This window comes from Marmota marmota, unplaced genomic scaffold (assembly GCF_001458135.2).
Source record: "Marmota marmota marmota unplaced genomic scaffold, marMar, whole genome shotgun sequence".
NCBI classification, from domain to species: domain Eukaryota; kingdom Metazoa; phylum Chordata; class Mammalia; order Rodentia; family Sciuridae; genus Marmota; species Marmota marmota.
This window is the reverse complement of record NW_026000196.1, coordinates 13,022,799-13,042,558: the sequence shown is the minus strand read 5'-3', so window position 1 is coordinate 13,042,558 and position 19,760 is coordinate 13,022,799. Positions and strand designations below refer to the sequence as shown.

The 19,760-nt window shown below is 36.2% G+C and overlaps 1 long non-coding RNA gene across 1 annotated transcript in view; it reads right to left on the bottom strand.

Annotated features, from left to right (window-relative positions):
- Positions 1–371: 371 nt before the first annotated feature.
- The window catches only part of LOC125612497, a 51,129-nt gene continuing 31,740 nt past the window's right edge, over positions 372–19,760 (bottom strand). The window contains exons 5-6 of the long non-coding RNA XR_007342856.1: positions 2,065–2,140; positions 372–1,001 (exon numbers count right to left, since the gene is read on the bottom strand). This is a non-coding gene — a long non-coding RNA (uncharacterized LOC125612497). The remainder of the gene's footprint in view (positions 1,002–2,064; positions 2,141–19,760) is intronic.

Genomic DNA, 19,760 nt, shown 5'->3' with positions numbered 1-19,760 from the left:
TGAGAGCATATTGAATTATAGATTAAGTCAGGAAGAAGGGATTTCTTAACTATATTAAATCTTCCTTTTCATGAACATGAAATATCTATTTAGATGCTTGAGTTCTTTCATAGGGCTTTCAGTTTTGCTTTTTTTTTTTTTTTCTTTGTACTGGGGAATGAACTCAGGGGCACTCGACCACTGAGCCACATCCATAGCCCTATTTTGTAATTTATTTAGAGACAGGGTCTCACTGAGTTGCTTAGTGCCTAGCTTTTGCTGAGGTTGGCTTTGTACTTGCCATCCACCTGCCTCAGCCTCCCAAACCACTGGGATTACAGGCGTGTGTCACCGAACCCAGCTTCAATTTTCTTTATATAGATTTTGTACATAGTTTTTTATATTTATGTATATGTGTTTCTTTTTTTATTACTAATGCATTGTATTTAATTTTAAATTCAAATTTTTATTATTGGTACATAGAAAATCATAATAGTTGTGTTGAAATTCACTTTTAACTTATCCATAGTACACCTAGAGAACTAAAGAAAAAATTGTATGTCTCAAGTGTACCAATGAAGGATCTGAGAACAGAACTCATGATTTCTGTCATCATTTCCATTGGCCATCTATCTAAACCATATACATTCCCTTGGTGTGTTAATGTTCAATACCTGGAAAAAATTTCCATAGCTGACCTCAAAATTTTGATGGCTATTAGCACAAACCATCATATGAACATTAACATCATCTAATAAAATGTAATTGTTTCAAAGGAGACACTTTTTTCATGGTCCATAAGATTTTTGCTGAGATTAAGATAGACCCCATGGTCTCAGTTAAAATCACCCAATCTGAACCAGTTGTCTACCACAGGCCTTGGAACTGAAGTCAATAAACTGACAGTATTTGAAGAGTGCAGTCTCATCATTGGCATATTTAGCCAAAGTGGGATTTATTTCTCCAATCCACAGGTGTCTGCATCAAGCAATATGTTCATTTTTCTTATCTGTGTCCTTTCACTAGTGAGAGAGAAAAAAAAAAAAACTCAGTCAATACTAAACCTGAACATCTCCTTAATAAATGGCAACCAGAAAGTGTAATCTGTAAAGTTAGTGAGCAAATTCTTCCAAATACTTGGCAATGTGAGTCCTCATAGGCACACTGTGAAGTGTAGTTTTAGGAGGAACAAACAATTCTGTACAATGTATTCAGCTCTTCAAAACAAAGTATGTGGAAAAAAGTTATAAAATTTTCAAAACTTCTTTGCATTTAGGCCTCCACTGCACAACAGAGTTCTCAGAATAAATGGTAAACTCTTATGTATTAAGGCAGGAGGTAATGAAGTCTTTCCTGAGCTCTATGATGATCCTGCACATCTCTGATTACTCTCACTCATACTGATTCCCACTAACTAGAGTTTCTTGCATTTAAGAGTCTCAGGAAAACCTCCCAATTATGGGTCTAGAGAATCCAGTGCTTAGTTGAAGGAGGCACATTTTTTTTCTGTTTTTATTTATTTGTTAATTTAACAGTAATAATGTTAGATAAATTAATTTTATATACTTCTAGCCTATATCAGATCTTCTCAGTCATTTCTGTTTACAACAATATGTTGAATATCTAATATGTACAATGAGGGATGGGTTCCAGGACTCCAAGCAGATATGAAAACATGCAGATGCTCATATAGTATGCAATAGTATGTGTATATAACCTACCCACCTCCTTCTGTTACACTCTGAAATATCTCTAGATACCTAACACAGAGAAAATGCTATGCAAATAGCTGTTATAATGTATTGCTGGAGAAATAATGACAAGAAAAAAATCTGTTCATATTCCATACAGATATGTATGGGGTTATTTTGTCCAAATATCTTTAATTCTTGGTTAGTTGAATCCACAAATGTGGAATCCATGGATAAGGAAGGTTAACTGTATTTGAAATTATGGTGAGCACTTCTAGACACAAAGATGCTGAAATAATGTCCTTTCTTCTTAGAGTTTTCATAGGTGTAACAAACATTCCAGTATAAAAATAGCAACTCAGAATCACTAGTGAAACCCCCGTCTCACACTTACCAATATATCTTAGAAGTTGGGATTATAAAATGGCCCAAAAGTTCTCTGCAAATATTCACTCATAAAGAACGTCCCCCTGAAAAGAAAGAAGTTTACCTCAAGATAAAATGAAATTTGACAATTGTTGAATTTCTAATTTTTAAAGTTATCTAGTCTTTAAAAATTGTAAACTTTCTGTTAGGTTTGTTTTAAAATTCATTGAATTGAAGTGGAAGATTATTTGGACTATTTCTTAATTTCCACTAAGATAATATTAGTCCCCATATTTTTAATTAAGCTGCAACTTTAAAGCTTTATTTATTTTATGAATGAAATTCAATTTTTATTTAAAAGTAAACATTAGCATTTAGGTAAATATTTTTACTGATAGGCAAATAACCTTAAGAAAAGAAAAACACCAAAATTGTTCATGCCGAGATCCTTGACCAAAATGCACACCTTTGCTACATAGGAAATATATTTACAACATGGGCTGAAATAGGTCTCCCCACCGTTTTGCCCATTGCAGGTCTAGGCACATCAAGAGTTTATCTCAATTTTCCTCATGATTATTTAAAAATCTGAGATTAAACTTTTATGGACCTAATTTAATCAACTATCTATATCCTACCCAGTCAGTTATATCCAGTGTTGGTTCAAAAAGTTTAGGTGTGGTTTCTAGAGAGCCACTTTTATAAAGAAGGTATGGAAATGAGTAATTGTGATATACACATATAGATGAAGTCCATTCCCCCATGTAGGGAGTGAGCAAACCTACTTTACCAGGAGATTCTAGCTTATTTCCAATTTTCTCATGTGATTGTTAACTTCCAACTTCCCACTTTCAAAAATCACATGTTGGTTTAAACGAAGAATTTTTGATATGATTATACTTTACTCACCTGGTATCTAATAGCTTGTATATACTAAATTCCTGTTTGTTTTGACTATGATTATTACTAGCTGATCATAAAATGAAATTGGTTCTAAGATTTTGATGTACCAAGTACATAGGAAACCTCTAGAGGAATGAGTAGGTTAAGAAAATAATTTAGATGAACAGTCAGAAACAAAACTCACATAATCTCAAAGTTTCTACATGCAAATTAAGATGAGTAATAATCTATCCTGTTGTTCAAAACATTCAGAATTTATAATCAGCAAGATAAAACACTCAGATCCTATACAGTATTTATCCCTGAAGTTCTATACTTTAGGGGACCAGGTTGACTTTCTGAAATTTAGTAGAGGTTATTTATCATTACCATTCCTACTTCTAAAGCATATTCCATTTCGATAAAGAGTTAGAACATGTCATTCAGAGATGTAGGAATAGAAGACAGAACTTTCCAGGGCAGGGGCTGGGAACATAATTCCGTAGTAGAATACTTGTTTAGTGTGAGGCCGAAGTTCCATCGCCAGCTCTGCAAAACTGACAAATGAAAAACTTTTCGGGGAAAGATACCTCAGTTTTAAGAATCAAGAGAGTTTATTCTGTTGCTATTGGTAAAGTCCAGCGAATCCTGTGTATTAGCAATTCATATAAAATAGTCAATTTTTGTAAATATCTTAGGTACAAGGAGAAAGAGGAAAGAATATACATATGTTGGTTTCTACATATGTTTTCCTTTTAAAATAGTTTTACAAACTTGGAAAGAGGTGTTGGCAGATTTCAATGGGTGCTAAAAATAGAAGCTCAGCATGTATTTGTCCTAAGCTCTGAACATCATTATCTTCAAAGACCCGGGCACAAAGATTATGAAAAATTTGTCTCCTGACCGCAGCACTGTATAGATATGTACACTGCACTCTGACTTCATTTCCTAACTGAAATGCAAAGAAGGGAGGAGAGACCCAGATATGCAAATTGGAACCAAAATATAAACAAGAAGTCAATCCCAAGGCACAAGCTTCAGAGAGATGAAAATACCAGGAAGAAAAGAAGTTTATGAACTCCATGTTCAGCGGAAGCAGGCTACAAAAGAGTTTAGCTGTCCTTCTAGAAAACAAAAATTAATTTGCTTTGGCCAAATTAAAATTAATTAAAATTATGCAATGTTGCCCTTGTGTTAATTTTAACGGTGAGGTTGTTGTGATTTAAGGCTACAATTAGTTCTAGTGTTTGAAAGAGAAGCTCTGTAATCGAGACAGGACATTTTAATAATCCTGGTTATAAACATTTAATACATCATCTTTAGGGACTCACAAACACATTGTAATTAACTTTTACAACTGAAATAAATCAGATTGCATTAGCATATTGCAAAGGAAAAAATCATTTGCATGATTGAAAACAGCTTCAGAAAATTATGTACAACAGGCTTCATGCAAACACCAGCACAACTTTTTACCAGGTTTCTTATGTGGGGAATATTTTAAACAAGTACAGTTTAGGATTCTTCAGATAATAATAACTTTTGCCATAAAAGGAAATACCCTGACTCTGAAGAAGCAGCAAAAGTCATTCTGTGGTCAATAGGACTATGTCCAACTTTTTTGAAAAACTACTTGGGGAACATTCAAGCAGAAGTGTAACAGATTCTGGCTCTGTAGGTACAACTCTGCTATGAGTAAATGATGTGGTCAGGAGAAGAGAATTCTTATTTGTAGGATTATTCATGCATCTAGGACTAAAACAATTAGCAGGAAGAGGGCTGATACTAGAGTCACAAGTGTAGCTGGGATCAGTATCCAGTCTGCTTCATAGACCACCACAATCCTTTTTTGAGCAGTCCCGCTATGACTGGTAACATGCCAGTTCACATGTTCACCTTAGAACTGAGCAAATTCAGTAAGTTTTTATTTAATAGTGGCTATTATATTTCCTCAAAATATTTCAGGTCAAGTGGGCCAGACATTGGGCCTATAAAGATTGGTTCCTTGTCCCTGGGCATTCCACGTATAGAATGGTTGTTAAAACTATAGATTCTGAATCACATCAGTTACACATCCATTGATTTACATATTGCCATACTAGTGTCTGTTGTGTTCTGCTGCCTTTCCTATCCTCTACTATCCCCCCTCCCCTCCCCTCTTCACTCTCTACCCCCTCTACAATCTGTATATGGGGTAAAAATGGGAGTTCATAACCCACTTGAATCAAAGTGTGAAATATGATATGTCAAGAACTATGTAATGTTTTGAACAACCAACAATAAAAAATTAAAAAAAACAAAACAAAACAAAAAAAATAACTATAGATTCTGTGGCCATATTTCCTGGGTTTGAGTCCAGTCGAGTTCTATGTCTCAGTTTCTCCATCTGTAAAATGAAAGTGATCGAGTGTGTATTAGAAAGTGCTTGTGAGGATTCAATAATACAACACATGCCATTTATCTTAGAACTATGTCTATAACATAAGCAAGTGTTTGATAAGTGTTAGTAATTATCCCAGCAACTATTATTTTCTGAAGGTAACTCTTAGGTCACTACCCAAGAGAACAAAATAATTACTTAACTAGTATTTGGGAGCTAGAACTTTTCTGCATAGAATTTACCCTGGATTATTATTTTTTTTCCAAGTACACAATTTGGCTCCAAACTCTTCATTTACTTAATTAAGTTAATATTGTGGCTCTATTATGTGCAGCTTGTTACCTCCTTTGCAAGAGAAGACATATGTGAGATATAGGCACTGAAATCAGAATGAACAGTGCAAAATCTGTAGTAAATCAAGGGGTCAGAAGTCTCACCAAATTATGAAATCATAGGAACAGCCAATTTCAGATTCTAAGTGTTCAGGAATAGAAAACCCGCCTCATGTCCTTAACCAATCCCATAAAAAAAAAAAAAAATCCCAAATAGAAATGGCAAGAGTCAAAACTTATGGATCAATTTTTGGTCAAAAGCAAGGAGGCAGAATGAGGCATCCTGACAAGTGTGCCTTGAACCTTGAATTGCACTAAAACTTTGATCCCAGGACAATTCTTAAAACAGTCCACCTTTTTTCCTGAGAAACATGTCAGGGTTAAGACCTAAATGACCACACCATTTTAGAAGCTGATTAAGTCCTAAGTGCATTCTGCTAAAGGTAGGTTAAAGTTCATCATTGTGACATGAAATGAGATGGGGACCTGTGAGGTTTGCTTAGGCAGTTTTATAAAAGAGAGGTTAGTGGTTTATTTTTAAGGAGAGATTTCTATTCATATTTCTGTTTCTTTCTGATTCTGGAAATGGACCATGATTGAATTGGAAATACAAAATATCCCCTAGCAGTTCTCCTTCATTTGGGGCTTCATTTTGAAGGAAGAGGTGGAGTAACACATTCTGCCCTTTCTTGAGGAAGTACTTGTGCACTTCTAATGGGAATCTTCTCATTTCTTTTGAGACTATTGTTTATTGACTTAAAAGAGCAGCAGTTTAATTAACAGAAGAAATAAAGCCTATTGCATAATTAACTAGACATTTACTTAGAATCAATAATCTAATTGCCACACCTAGTAGAGTATAGTGGTGATCCTATTGAAAACAATTCACTTATATCTCATGTTAACAAGGCTATTGGTAGTTTGTTTAAGAGACTAACCCAATCTGTAAAGTGATAATTTATTGAACAATCAATTAATCTTTTCAGCACTGCAAATATAAACAAGCAAGGAAGAGCCTCAAGTGTATCTGCTTATGAAAGGTCGAGTTTAGCAGACTCCCATCCTGAGTTCTTTCTCATTTGGTGTGGGCAGTGAGCGAGAGTTTATTTTAAAATTGTGCCTTTTGGACTATGATTTTATAAGGAGAGGCAATAACATGCAAATCTTTGTAAACATGAAAAGCACCCACTAGTGACACTGTAGCCTGTCTTTGAAATGGATTCTGAAACTTCATTTCCTGTTTTGGTGACACATACCAGTCTGTCTCAAATGACTCGAATACAACCAATTTTACATATAATACTCTCTGGGTTTTTAATTCAACAGTGTGAAGGATTGTTTTATATCTAGGAGAATGAATTACCACTACATTTATTCAAGAATATGGGTCAATGTCAAAAAGCCTGAGAGTTGAATTAAGTATCACTCAAGTTTGCAATCTTATCCAAAGTTAATTTTAATCTTTTCGCCCTGCACTACTGGGTATCAGGTTTCTCAAGACTTAAGGCACTTCCTGCTTTATGACTGTTCCCAAAGCATTTCATTTCTGAAAGTATTGTCATAGCTTTGAATGAATTCTATTTCATCTACCTTCAAACTTGACTGTCATTTAAAATTTAATATGTACACCAAAATATTCCAACTTGCTAGGAACATAAATGCTATAATAACTATGATAGTAGCCTGACTCCAGGAAGGAGGAACAATTCAAGTACCCACAAAAATGTATAAGATTTGGACTTCTAAGAAATTTTTAAATTCTATAAGAGGAAAGATGATGTCTTAGAGCAGAAATATGGAGGGAGATTATAGAAAAACACAGTAGAGCCAGATAATTGAGTGGAAAAGGAGTTTCTCAGTTTACACCAAGGCTTCATAACTCAGTGTTCTAGATCAGAGATTCTTTTTCTGAGGTTCCAGAGTAAGGGGGGATAGAATAGGAAGGGCAAAAATTGTGTTTTACTAATTTCTAACTGAAATTTTGCATTTTCTCTCATTATGAATGTGGATAGCAGAGAAGTGTTAATGATACCTATGACTTTTTACCAAGAGCTATTGTGGATATGTTCATGTTGCATTACATGGACACAGATATCAAAAGTAGAATATTTATACTATATGTCTTTGATGTGATGTTGGTTATTAGACATGCCACAAGATCTTTCTGTTGTTGTTGTTGTTATTATTATTAATTATTATTATTATTAGGTACTGGGGATTGAAATCAGGGGCATTTGACCACTGAGCCACATCTCCAGTTCTGATTTTTTAAAGTTTTATTTAGAGACAGGATCTCACTAAGTTGCTTAGTGCCTTGCTTTTTCTGAGGCTGGCTTTGAACTTGTGATCCTCTTGCCAGCCTCGAAAGCCACTGGGATTACAGGTGTGAGCCACCACACTTGGCCCACAAGAGCTTGTTTCAGTCATTATAATTAATAAAAAAACATATATTATGGTATCATTGTCTATTTTTAAAATATTTTAATGACTGTTTTACTATATGTTATATTATTTGTTTAAACGATTCATTAAAATAGTTTTTTCTAAGACATGTTAGTAGGCTTCCTCAGATTTCCAAAGGAATCCATGGGCAAAATCTTTTGAAATTATCCCTGATCTTAGAGTCTATCTGGAAAAGGTGTGGCATAGTGCTTCCTTCTCTGCCCAGCACACAAAACAAGTATTTCCCTGTGTGGGCTCAGATTCAGAATCCTCCTCATCAAAGCACTATTTCCAAGTATTAAGACCATTATTTCTGAATGTCATAGTTTGGACATGAAATATCCCCCAATGGTTTATTTATTATAGGCTTGGTGTTGAGCCCATGTTTAACCTTCAGAAGATGAGGCCTACAATAAGGCAGTTACGTCATTGGACACCTGGCCTTGAAAGGATATTGGACGCTGGCCCCTTTCCCTTACTACATATTCTCTGAGGTGGTATACTGTGCTGCCACAGGCCCAAAGCAACAGGGCCAAGTGGCCATTGACTGAAACCTCTGAAACCATGAGCAAAAGTACTTTCCTCCTTTTAAGTTGATTATCACAGATATTTGTCATAGCAAGAGAAATCTAACAGACTTACAGACTGATGGTTGCTCTAATTCTTTCCTGCTTGTGGGAGCCTCCAAGGTGAAATTTCCTGAACATGATGATCAAAACCATAGCTATCATTTATTAAGTGCCAGGTTCTTTGACTATAGTATCTCACCAAGATTCACCACCACCCTATGAGCTGGGTGTTTTCACTATTTCATAATGCAGAAAGTAGCTTAGAAGGTGGCAAAACCAGTTTTTCAAAATCTCTGCTTCTTCCAGTATACTCACAACAATTACATTTGGCTTGAGAGAGAAATCATAAGGTCACATATGTTCACGGTCCCCTGTTGTAGCTAACAGATATGAACAAAAAGTAAACATTTTATCATTGATGTACTATGTGACACTTAGCATCCAAAACTCCATGGGGCTTTCTATGTATTCATCTTATGCTTTATTTCTGCTGTTCAAAATGAAAACAATATTTAGAGGAGAAGCCAAGGCTATATGTTGAAAGTGAAAGGAATGTTCTAGTCAGGCGTGTTTCACTGACTGCCATCCCTCCCAATTAGGAGATGTAGACATGTCGTGAGTTTTTCTTTTTAGGCTGAACTTTTGTGCTAGGCACTAAAGCACCATGGAAATGGGTAAGACTTTTGTTTTTCTTTTCTTCAAGGAGTTCACAGTTGTGTGGAGGGCTGATACTGGTATAAAAACTGCTATCCAAAGTAAAAGGCAAAATGATCATTAGATATTAAATCGTAGAACTTATTGAGTATTGCCTTATGGCTTTCTAAGTGATTTACATATTTTAGCAACTTAATTCACACCCCTCCAAAAAAATGAGCTAAGCACTACCTTTACTTCCTCCTTTGTACAAATTAGGTAATTAATGCAAAGAGAGATTAAATAAGTTGTCCAACAACACAGAGCAATAGTGGCATAGCTGGGATTCCTATCAGAGAAGATGCTCCAAACCACTGTCACTCACAATAAACCCCAAGAACTAAATGTTCTAACAGTGTTCTCTTCTGAGGGCTGTGACTATGATGAAAAAAATCTGATTAAAACCCTAAGGTCACCTGCCCACGTTGTGTAGGGATATGCATTGGAACACTAATTTGGCTCCACAAATATTTCCTGAGTCTCTTCTATGATTGTATTAGCTCCATCTGAGTATTGCATCATCTCTGCTATTAAAGAGCCTTCTAAACCATTTATTATCTGACCAGTGGAAGCCAAGAGCTGATTAGAAGGATAGGGGGGCAGTTAAGCTGTACATAAATATTAAAATTTCCATGAATATTTTTCACCAAAAAAGTGGGCATACTGGCCAAAGCAATTTTCTTTTTATATAAGGAGAGCATCACCCAGGAGTAAAAAATCCCCAGTGAGTTTGGGAAGTATTTAAATGTGTTCATCATGAAATCACCTTCCATACTCCTAGGCAGCCATGTGTCATGCAAGAATGGGAACAGATTCTGAGAAAGCATCCTTGGGTGATTTCATCACATGTAAACATCTTAGAGTGTACTTTCACAAATTAAGGAAGCTATGATGCCACTAGGTAATACAATCTGATGGGACTTTGGTCTCATATGTTTCTGTTGTTGATAGAAATATTGTTAAGCAGTGCATGAATGAATATTGATTTTTGTGTGATTTGTCTAAACTTCAGTGGTACATTGGACTGAATTGATTTTCATCATTCCAGGTTTCCTATATTATGTTACATGTGGTGCTCCATGCCATGTGATAATGCTGTATCTTTTCATTGATTTCCTGATTTCCAAAAAGATAGTTTTTTTTTCTTAAGAAGTTGTCTTAGTGTACTTCAGCTGCTATAACAATAAAAATTCCATAGATTAATATACAAACAAAAGAAATTTATTGTTCATGGTTCTATAAACTGGGAAGTCATTAGCAGATTTCATGTCTTGTGAGGGCTTGCTCCTTGTAGATGGCACTTCCTATATGTCCTTACATAGCAGAAGAGGCCAATGAACTCCCTCAGGTTTCTTTCATAAGGGCACAAATGCTACTCATGAGGGCTCCATCTTCATGACTTGATGGTCTCTCAAAGGCTCTACCTATTAATACTACTGCCTTAGGATTCAGCATATGTATGTTGGCAGAACATTGAGAACATAGAAGTCATTTCTCTACTGAGCCAGAAAGGTTTCCTTTCTTATTTTAAAATTATGTTTAGACATCTTATGTTCTTTCCTATTATAATTTAAAATATTTAAATAATTCCCACTATTGGAATGCCATTAGGTTTCTGCAGTCATGTTTTGAAACTACTGTCCAGTATTATGATTTTTCTTGTGTGAAATGAACATTTAATAGAATGGCAAATGGCTATTTTTCTAACTTAGAGTTTGTTAACAGCTCAAGTGTACCTTTACATATTTGTGTCCAAGATATATGTCAGACTAAACAATAATGATATAGTTCAAGTATTACAAGAGAATAGGGTTTACTGATGACTAAGTAGAAACCTGGAATGAGAGTCTCTCTGAGTTCTGAGAGCGGAGTTCATAGCAGAAAAGGAAGACACAGACCAGGTAAGAATGGTCACAATTAGCAGGAGACGCCCAGTCAAGACAGAACAATTACGAGATAAGCAGAAAATCTGAAATTAGAGTTTAGAAGGATTGATGAGAAGAAACAAACATTGGAAGCTATAATTTGTACATTGGAGTCCTAAGAAAATTTGTCTAGACAGGCTGGAATAATGAAGCCTCTTTTCAAAAGCCTACAGACCAGCCTATGAAAACCACCTCTTGACAGATGTTAAAGTCTTTGTATTAAAAACCACCACATACCTGATTTCTTTTACTTTGACATCTCCATAACTTGTCAGCACTCACTACATCTTTGCCAAAAATAAGCCTTGCAATTTTTGTTGACTCCATAGAATCGGACAAAGGTAGGTTCCTGATGTCAGAGGGGCTGAAGCTGGAAGGCTCGGGGAGGCAAGCAGAAGGTTACACAGGTGGATTTGATTGTTTTTATCATTAAAAGGGAGTAGTTGCCCCTGACATCTCTTTTTAAAATTCTATTTTTACTTCATCTCTCAAATGGCTCTTGATAGTTTGCTTCTAGTGGTCACCCATTATCAATTATTTCTTGCCTTATCTTTTCTAAGAAGGTGTTGGCTTTCTGTCTTTAACCCTTTATAGGTTCTGTTTCCTCTTGTTTCACTTTTTTATTTCATTGGACTTTAACCAGCCATACACAAACACCCTAGCTAATCTTTCCAAATTAGCATAGCACCAGCTCTGGAGGTTCTCATTAGATGTGCAGCTGAGATTTATCAGATCTCATTTGCCTAATATGGAGCCTAACTTTGGGCACCTGGCCCTTGCAGTAGGGGGTAAGGGAGAATAGGAATGGGTCTTTTGTCACTGCTATGCAGTCTCACTAATTTGCTCCGCCTAATAAAATTACAAATGGATACAGCTTTATTCACATTGCCTTTATAGGTTATAATAACCTTGCTACCCCATAACCTCCTGCTAGCTGAATTAATCAGATCATATTAATATTTCTTCTTACTTTCTTTTAACTGGTTCTTCTCTTAATTAAAGGGGCCAAAGACGTAAACAGGGTAGGTGACTAGAAACATGGCGTCGGGTTATAAACAAGGCTCATTAAAAAGATGGATGTGCAGGCAGACTGCAAAAATTGCTTACTTCGCAAGTGTACATTTTGTAATTTCCTGACGACTAAAAGAACTAATGCCAGATCCCACCCCCTCCCTTTTTCACATGTATAAAAGATGATAATTTTTGAATGCTAGGGTGGGAATGGCAAAACCGAGCAACCTATTCATCAACTGGAATAAGGTCTTTCACATTATGAGACTGCTCTCCTTTCCCACAAGCCTCCAAATGTGACATTGATTTGAAAGTGGAAGAAAAGAAAAAAAAATCAAACACACAAACCAGGAAATGATTTTAAAAGCAAAAATAAAAAAGAAAAGAAAAAAGAAAGATGAGAAACTTTTAAAAAAGAACATTAAACATATTAAACCACAGAGAAGTTTGAAAGAGAAAATGAAGGTCTTCTTAAATACTAATAAATCTGAGCACACATATGTTCGAGAATGCGTAGGATATGTACACATGTTTTCTTGCCCAGAGTGCGTAGAAGGCCTAATCTTTATGCATGGAAATCATAATTGTTAAAGTGGATCATCCATAATACTAAGCTTACATGAAGTTAAAAATGCAACAACCTGGGAGAGCTGAAAACAGACTATTTTAGGAAATTTGATTTAGGAGCATTTTATATTGTTATAAATATTTTGTACCCCATTTGTATACTGAATTAATGGTGTACTCATATAATATTGATAAACAGGTGAGGTAAATGAGATATACATTTGTATTATATATGTATTACATAATATATATCTTACATATCACATGTTTAAATATGGAAATACTTATAATGTATATTTTTCTTCCTATACTTACTTAACACAGATACACGCTAATTTAGTTCTCATCCTCTCTTTTGAAACTTTGGCTCACATTCGCTTAACCACGCAAAAAGATGCTGGCATTTTTTATTTTCACAGCAAACACAAGGAAACCCTGAGCTCTGATTTCCTGTCTTTCCATCTCCCTTCTCCACAAGAGAAAAAGTCCTTGTGACAGGATGATGCACATGCATGGGCAGGCAGGACCTCGCTCCTTCATGAATAAATTAGAGATAAAAGTTTAACTGATCCCCTTGCATTTTTATGGAGGGATCTCATCCTAATTTACCTAAATGCTTTGAGTAGAAGGAAAGAAAATATAAGAGGCTAAGGTGGAAAGGTTAAAATCCCTGTTTAAGTGAGGGATTTTTTTTTCTCCAATACACAACACATGGGTGCTTACAAAAGAACCAAAGATTTCTTACTCAAACATTTATGAGATTGCTCTCCTTTCCCAAAAGCCTCCAAAGAGAGAAGCCAAAGACAGGAAGGTTTTCTTTTTTTTTTCTTTTCCTCTTTGTTTTTATATAAATTTCTGCAGGTGCATCCAGTAATTTTTAGTCAAAAAGTGTCTATTGATAAGAGACTGTGTATGAGTTATCTATCAGATATCTACAGTAAATACAGTTAAGAACTCTGAAAAACTTGCATTTAAGATATCATTTTTCTCAGTGGAGCTCAAATTCTGTGGAAATAGCATTTTTCTTAAAACACTTCCTCAATGAGTGGTCTATTGAAATAAATTCTTCACTAGTACATTTTTAGTAGTAGGGGAGTTTACTAGGAGAGGGGGGTGTGTAGTAAAACTAGGAGGCTTTTCCAAACCCAGTCAGACCAGTGGGCTAGTGGTTTGGGAATCCTGCTTCCTGGTGTGACATGACCTGATGCTTCAGGAGCCAGGAATGAATTTGCATGACCCCGGCCCCTAAGATGTGTCCTGTTGAAAAATAGGAAATTGGCAAGTGAGATGCTACAGGTATACTGAAGCTGTCATTCCTAGTAAGCTTTAGGCTTTAGCTGTGACTCATAATTTCACCTGTGAATGCTGTTTGAGCTGTCCCCATTTGCAAAATGCTCATTTTATACGGATATGGAGGGCCCTGTGTCCCTTTTTTTCTTGCCTTTGGCTATTGGAAAGGTTGCTAAATACCATGTTTTGATAATTTTGGGTCGGAATGAGAAAACTTTCAGGTTTAAATGAAACATCTTGGTACAACGATGTTAAGGGGACAATGAAGGAAATTAAATTATTTCAGTTTATCATTTCTCTTTTTTTTGTTGTTGTTGTTTCTTGCACAGCAGTTTAATATTTAGCTGTACAACTATAGAGGAGAAAATATAAGTGACAAATGGAAGTTTGTGCACACTGTGATTCTATTAGTCCCTTAAAACTTGGAATATTTTTGAAGTTTTAGATATCTGTTTTTTAAGCCTAACATCATCTTGACATCTCACTGTACCTACTACTAGTAAAGAAAAATCATAGATCTACTCCATGACCCACAACATAAACATTTTAATAGAAAGCCTTCTGTACTTAAATTTTTTCATAGTTGGCTTTAGTTTTCAAGATAAATGAATTGTAAGGCTAACATGTACTATGTTCATACCAGTCCTGTGTCATCCTATATTTTAATAACCATTATAACTTAGCATCAATGGAAAGCTCCCTCTGTGACAGGAAACTCTCATTTTACACTGTTTTTGTTTTGTTCTGTTTTGTTCCCAAAATGACTAAAAACTTTCTGAGATATTCACTACAACCCGTCACTTGAAAAACTAAATAACATTTCAATTAGTATGTGAGTGCAACTGAGACATTTCTACTAAACAGAGCACATTTTTTTTTAGAGTCACAGAGACTAGCCGTGTATACTTTTTGAATGGGAAAACTAGTTTTTTTCTCTTTTTTTTTTTGATCATTTTTGCTAAAAATGCATCAGCTCTCCCTCCCTCCCACCATTTGTCATTAGAGTGTAATTTCATGACCCTTTTCTTCTTCTCCCAACTTCCTCTAAACAAAAGGACACAATAAATAAACACAGGAGATAAGACAATCTCTTCCTCCCTGCCCACCCCTTTCCTTTGAATCTCTTGAGCAGCCAGAACCACTTCAGTCCTTCAAATATTGTCCTGAATAAGTATCTACACTGATGCAGTAAGGGCTAGACTGCATGACAATAATAAATACCAAACGGGGGGGGGCACTGTAATATGTGTATTGATATATATTTTTTCTAGTACTTTTGGCAAACCTATCTTGCTGACTATAGTGATGAAGGTTGCAAGTAATTGTGTACGCGTTTCTGTGAAAGATAAATGACCTTCCTTCCCAAGGACGCTTGGCCAGGCCTTAATCCTGAGTGTGTGTGTGTGTGTGCGTGTGTGTGCGCGTGTGTAACTGTTTTCTGAAGGCCTGACAAGGCATCTTGATCATTTCCTCATTTTGAGGCCGACCCACAGCCTCGCACACGGCCCCCCTCTCTGAAATGTTATTATTCTGTCGTGAGGCCTTCTTCAGCCAGGATGTTACTTCATTTCCACCTTTTGTCTCAGTCTGAATGTGAATGATGCTCTTTCAGCAATATACAGCCGCTTAAACTCCCTGCTGCTGCCTTACATAAATATACAACACCCGTCTCGCCCTATAACTCACTTCAGGCCTGGAAAAATAGTGACTTCCTTTATTGGTCAGATTCTCTCACAATTCCCAACAGCTGTATGTTCTCACCTCGGAGGATCCTTATCTTCAGGTTTCCATTTGTCTCAGCACTATTCCCGTGGATTGCCAATAAAAATGATTCCCATTTTTATAACCCCTGAGAACCCAGAAGCCAGCTTTCCAGAGAAACGGATGTCCCTCCAGCCCCCACAAATAAACAAACAAAACCTCGGGACAACTTAACAAAAAGGCGTATTTTGTCTTCAAGAGAGATGAACTTGAGAGCTGAATGCATAGGGGATTCAGTAAAATGGGAAGTGTGGGCTCTAAACACATTAATTACATTCAAGAAAGTCTGTTTATTTTCTTCCTCAAGAGAATAAATGGGGAGATATGTTATATAATCATCAAAATAACGCATGTTCATAGGCCTATTCAATATCCATGCATGTAAGAGACTACATCTAAATGGAATATCATGTTCACATTATGTTAGTTACTCTATCTTCCTGAATAAATGTAATGATTTCTGTCTATGCCTCCGAGTTCAGGGTGATTTTAAAACATGGGATGGTTCTATTGAATTTATTTTTAATAGAGATGTTGTAGAAAGGAAAGAAAAGTGCTTTTGAAAATGGAAATTGCTACATAATTGTAAGGTAGTATAATGAATAAAAGCATTTTCTTTAGTGACATATGTCAGTAACACACGGATGTAAACTTCACTCATGGGATTTGGGACAAGAAACTATATAAATCAGAGCCTCAGTTGCCACATCTACTAAATGGGAGCCACTACCTCCCTTTTACAATGTTTGGAAAACTAGGAAAGAAAATCTCGACTACAGAGTAAACCCCAAGTTCCCTACAGATAGGAGATCCACCATATTTTTTTTTTCTCCTGCATGATAAAGTTATAGTCATCTATAGACAACTTTTAAAGAAAGATTTGAAAGAGTAGAGGCATGAGATGAAGGCATGAGTTCTGAGGGTGTTTATGTTGCAAAATCACAGACTGAAAAGGCAAGAATATTAAACACTAATGTGTCAAAGCTCCACTTAAAAAGATGTACATTCAGAACAGAGGGAAGTATGCCAGGGGAAAATGAGTTCTCTCCCTCGATTTTATGACCTCACAACTCTCCATGGGAGGAAGGAAGATGACTGCTGACATATAGCCTGTGTTAGCACAAGGACTTACTTGGGAGCTTTTTTTGCCAAATGGAAACTAACAACTGTTATCATGATATGCAAAACTCTGGCTCCGGGAGTTCCCCCTTCCTGCTCCCTCTGTCCAACACCACTCCAAAGCATGAATGATGATTTTGAAGTCACCTAGCCCTGTTCAATACACTAATCCTGCCTCCAAAGATGGTTCCCCAAAGAGCTAAAACTAGCCTTTCAGCTTGGATGCTGAATGTGTTCTAGAAAAGTATGGTCTTTTCATTCCTGCTCTCTTCTGGGATATATATACAGAGGTAGACTTTTTTTTTTCTTTTATAAATTTTCCTCTACACTTTCAGATCAGACCAAAACCTCCAAAACCATCCCTTAAAACTGTCATCTTAAAGCCAACATCATTAACAGCAGCACAGAGAACTCTATTGCCCATTTCTTCAAGCAGCTGTGGGCAGAACTTAACATTTTCGTCAGGTCAAATGTTCCCTTGTCAGTGGGGAAATTTTTCTGCTCTAAATGAAATGTTATGAAATACATTTTCCCCCCACAAAGCTCTGGGCTCGGTGCTGTTTTATTTATCTCACTGTTCTGAGTACTGTAAAACATGCTGTTTCACATGGTAACATAAGCTCTTTTTTAAAGTGTGCCCTGCGTATTTGCAATTGTTATCAGGCCCAGATGTATCCGAGTGTCAGCGTGAAGCTCTGCTAGTTGGCTCAGATTTGAAGAATGTAATTAGCTCAAAGGCCTCCATGCTAAGTTTGTAGCAGAAGCACTGCCTGAAAATAACCATTTGCTCTCTCTCCTCACTCCCACCCACACCCCTAAAATGAGTGGTGACAAAGGTTAAAAATCTATTGTTCATGAAGTTGAAACTATTATGAGTAGAGCAGACGCATGTTTCTGATTGAGATTTTTGAATAAGAGAGAGCCCTGTAATAAAAGTTAGTTGGAGCAAAAGAGACAAAATTAAAAAAAAAAAATTCAGGGGAGGAAGGAAATAAGTTTAGAGGGGCTCAATGTGAAAATGTGAACCTCAATGAGTTTTAAAATCACATACTTGAAAGCCAAAGTCAGGTCATTTTGCTCTCTTCTCCCTTCTAGAACTTCAGTTTTTAGAAATGGGTCCAAGAAGTCACATCCTCATCATAGGCAACACTTTTCAATGAGCACCCTATCCTGGGATGTCATGAAGAAAGTATGCTGATTAGGAAGCCCCCAATGAGAGACCTGGGCTAAACTGATCTGTGTTCTTAAGAACCCTGATCAGTATGTTAGGCTCAGGAGGGCAAAACCAAACAAAACTAGGAGGGTCATTTACCCAGTGCCTTACACATTGGTGAAACCAGTATAATTCTGCCCTGACCCTTGCAAGAAATCAGTTTATGCCCTGAAGCATGAAATTTGATTGTAATTATTTTACTTGCTAGGCTACATATGTTATTGATGATCTTTCCTAAAAATCACCAACCTTTTAGAAATCCTGCCACAGCACTTGACTCAACGACCTGGAAGGTATACATAATAGAAAATAAACCATGCAGGGTTTCTCTATTGATTGTTCCATAGAAACCCACTCTTCCTAAAGAGAGAAGCACTGACTTCATACAACAGTGGTATAGAAAACAAGAGCATATTTACAAATGTCCAAATATATATAAAAGGTGCAGAGTCCATGTAAGTTAACTGACTGCCAGGAAATGTCATATATCTTAGAATACCTAACTTCAAGTAGACATTTTGTCCTTTGTTTACTAATCTGAAAGCTGGTTTCTTGAAAATACAATGGACTGAAAGCTGAGATAATTGCTCAGATATTATGTATCATACAAGCAGACAGGTAAGAAGGTACATTGAGATGAACTAATCATTAGCATTTATCAAAGTTTTTAAAAACTTTCTAATTCCCCACTTTGCCCTCATGCTGAATAAATGAGTAAAAATCATAAATATGTACATAAATCATTCCAATAAGCCAGATGATATAAGATTATAACTTCATGGGGTTCCTTGCTACCTGAACTGTAAAATGAAGGCTCAGGATGATGATGGGTTTGGTTGCTCCACTAGTTGCCTTCTTCAGCAGTGTCTTATCTTAAAAATATCAGAGTTCTCCTGGTAGCTGCAGATCCTTTTCATAATATAAGAAAAGCATGGGAGCATGCTTTATGTTATTTTGGGTTTGGGAGATTTTTCTCTTTTGAGAAATTCTGACTGATATTGAGTTAAATATTATATATACCTTGATCTCTACCCAAATGTCCTGAAAGTATAGACATTTTACTGTGAAGTTCCAAAGAGTCTGGGTACATTTGCCTGTTTCTCTTCATGTCCTGTTTAATGTGAACCTACTATGTGTCATATACCTGGGCACAACTATGTGCAGCTATCCCTGTAGTATTTCCATCTTATCAGGTGAAACTTATATTTTAAAAGCTAATAATGAAATTAATAATTGATTGTCCTTGTAATAAGAAGGAGATGTAATGGCTGTGTTCTAGTGGAATGCCCAGAGAATCAAGACCCCAGATGGTGGTTGGGAAGGAAGAGAGGTTTGCTGACAAGGGAATTTCTGAAATGAGATTTGGAGTTCCAGTAGGAACTGAGCACTCACATTTAGCACTCTGACCGTTAATTCCTATTAACGGTCAGAGTGAGTACTATGCTAGGTAGAAGTATATACAAGAAACCTGTTACTGAGCTGCCACAGGGCCACTTCTGATCTTAGGTTCTCCTTGTAACTCTTCAATTCCTTTGTAATG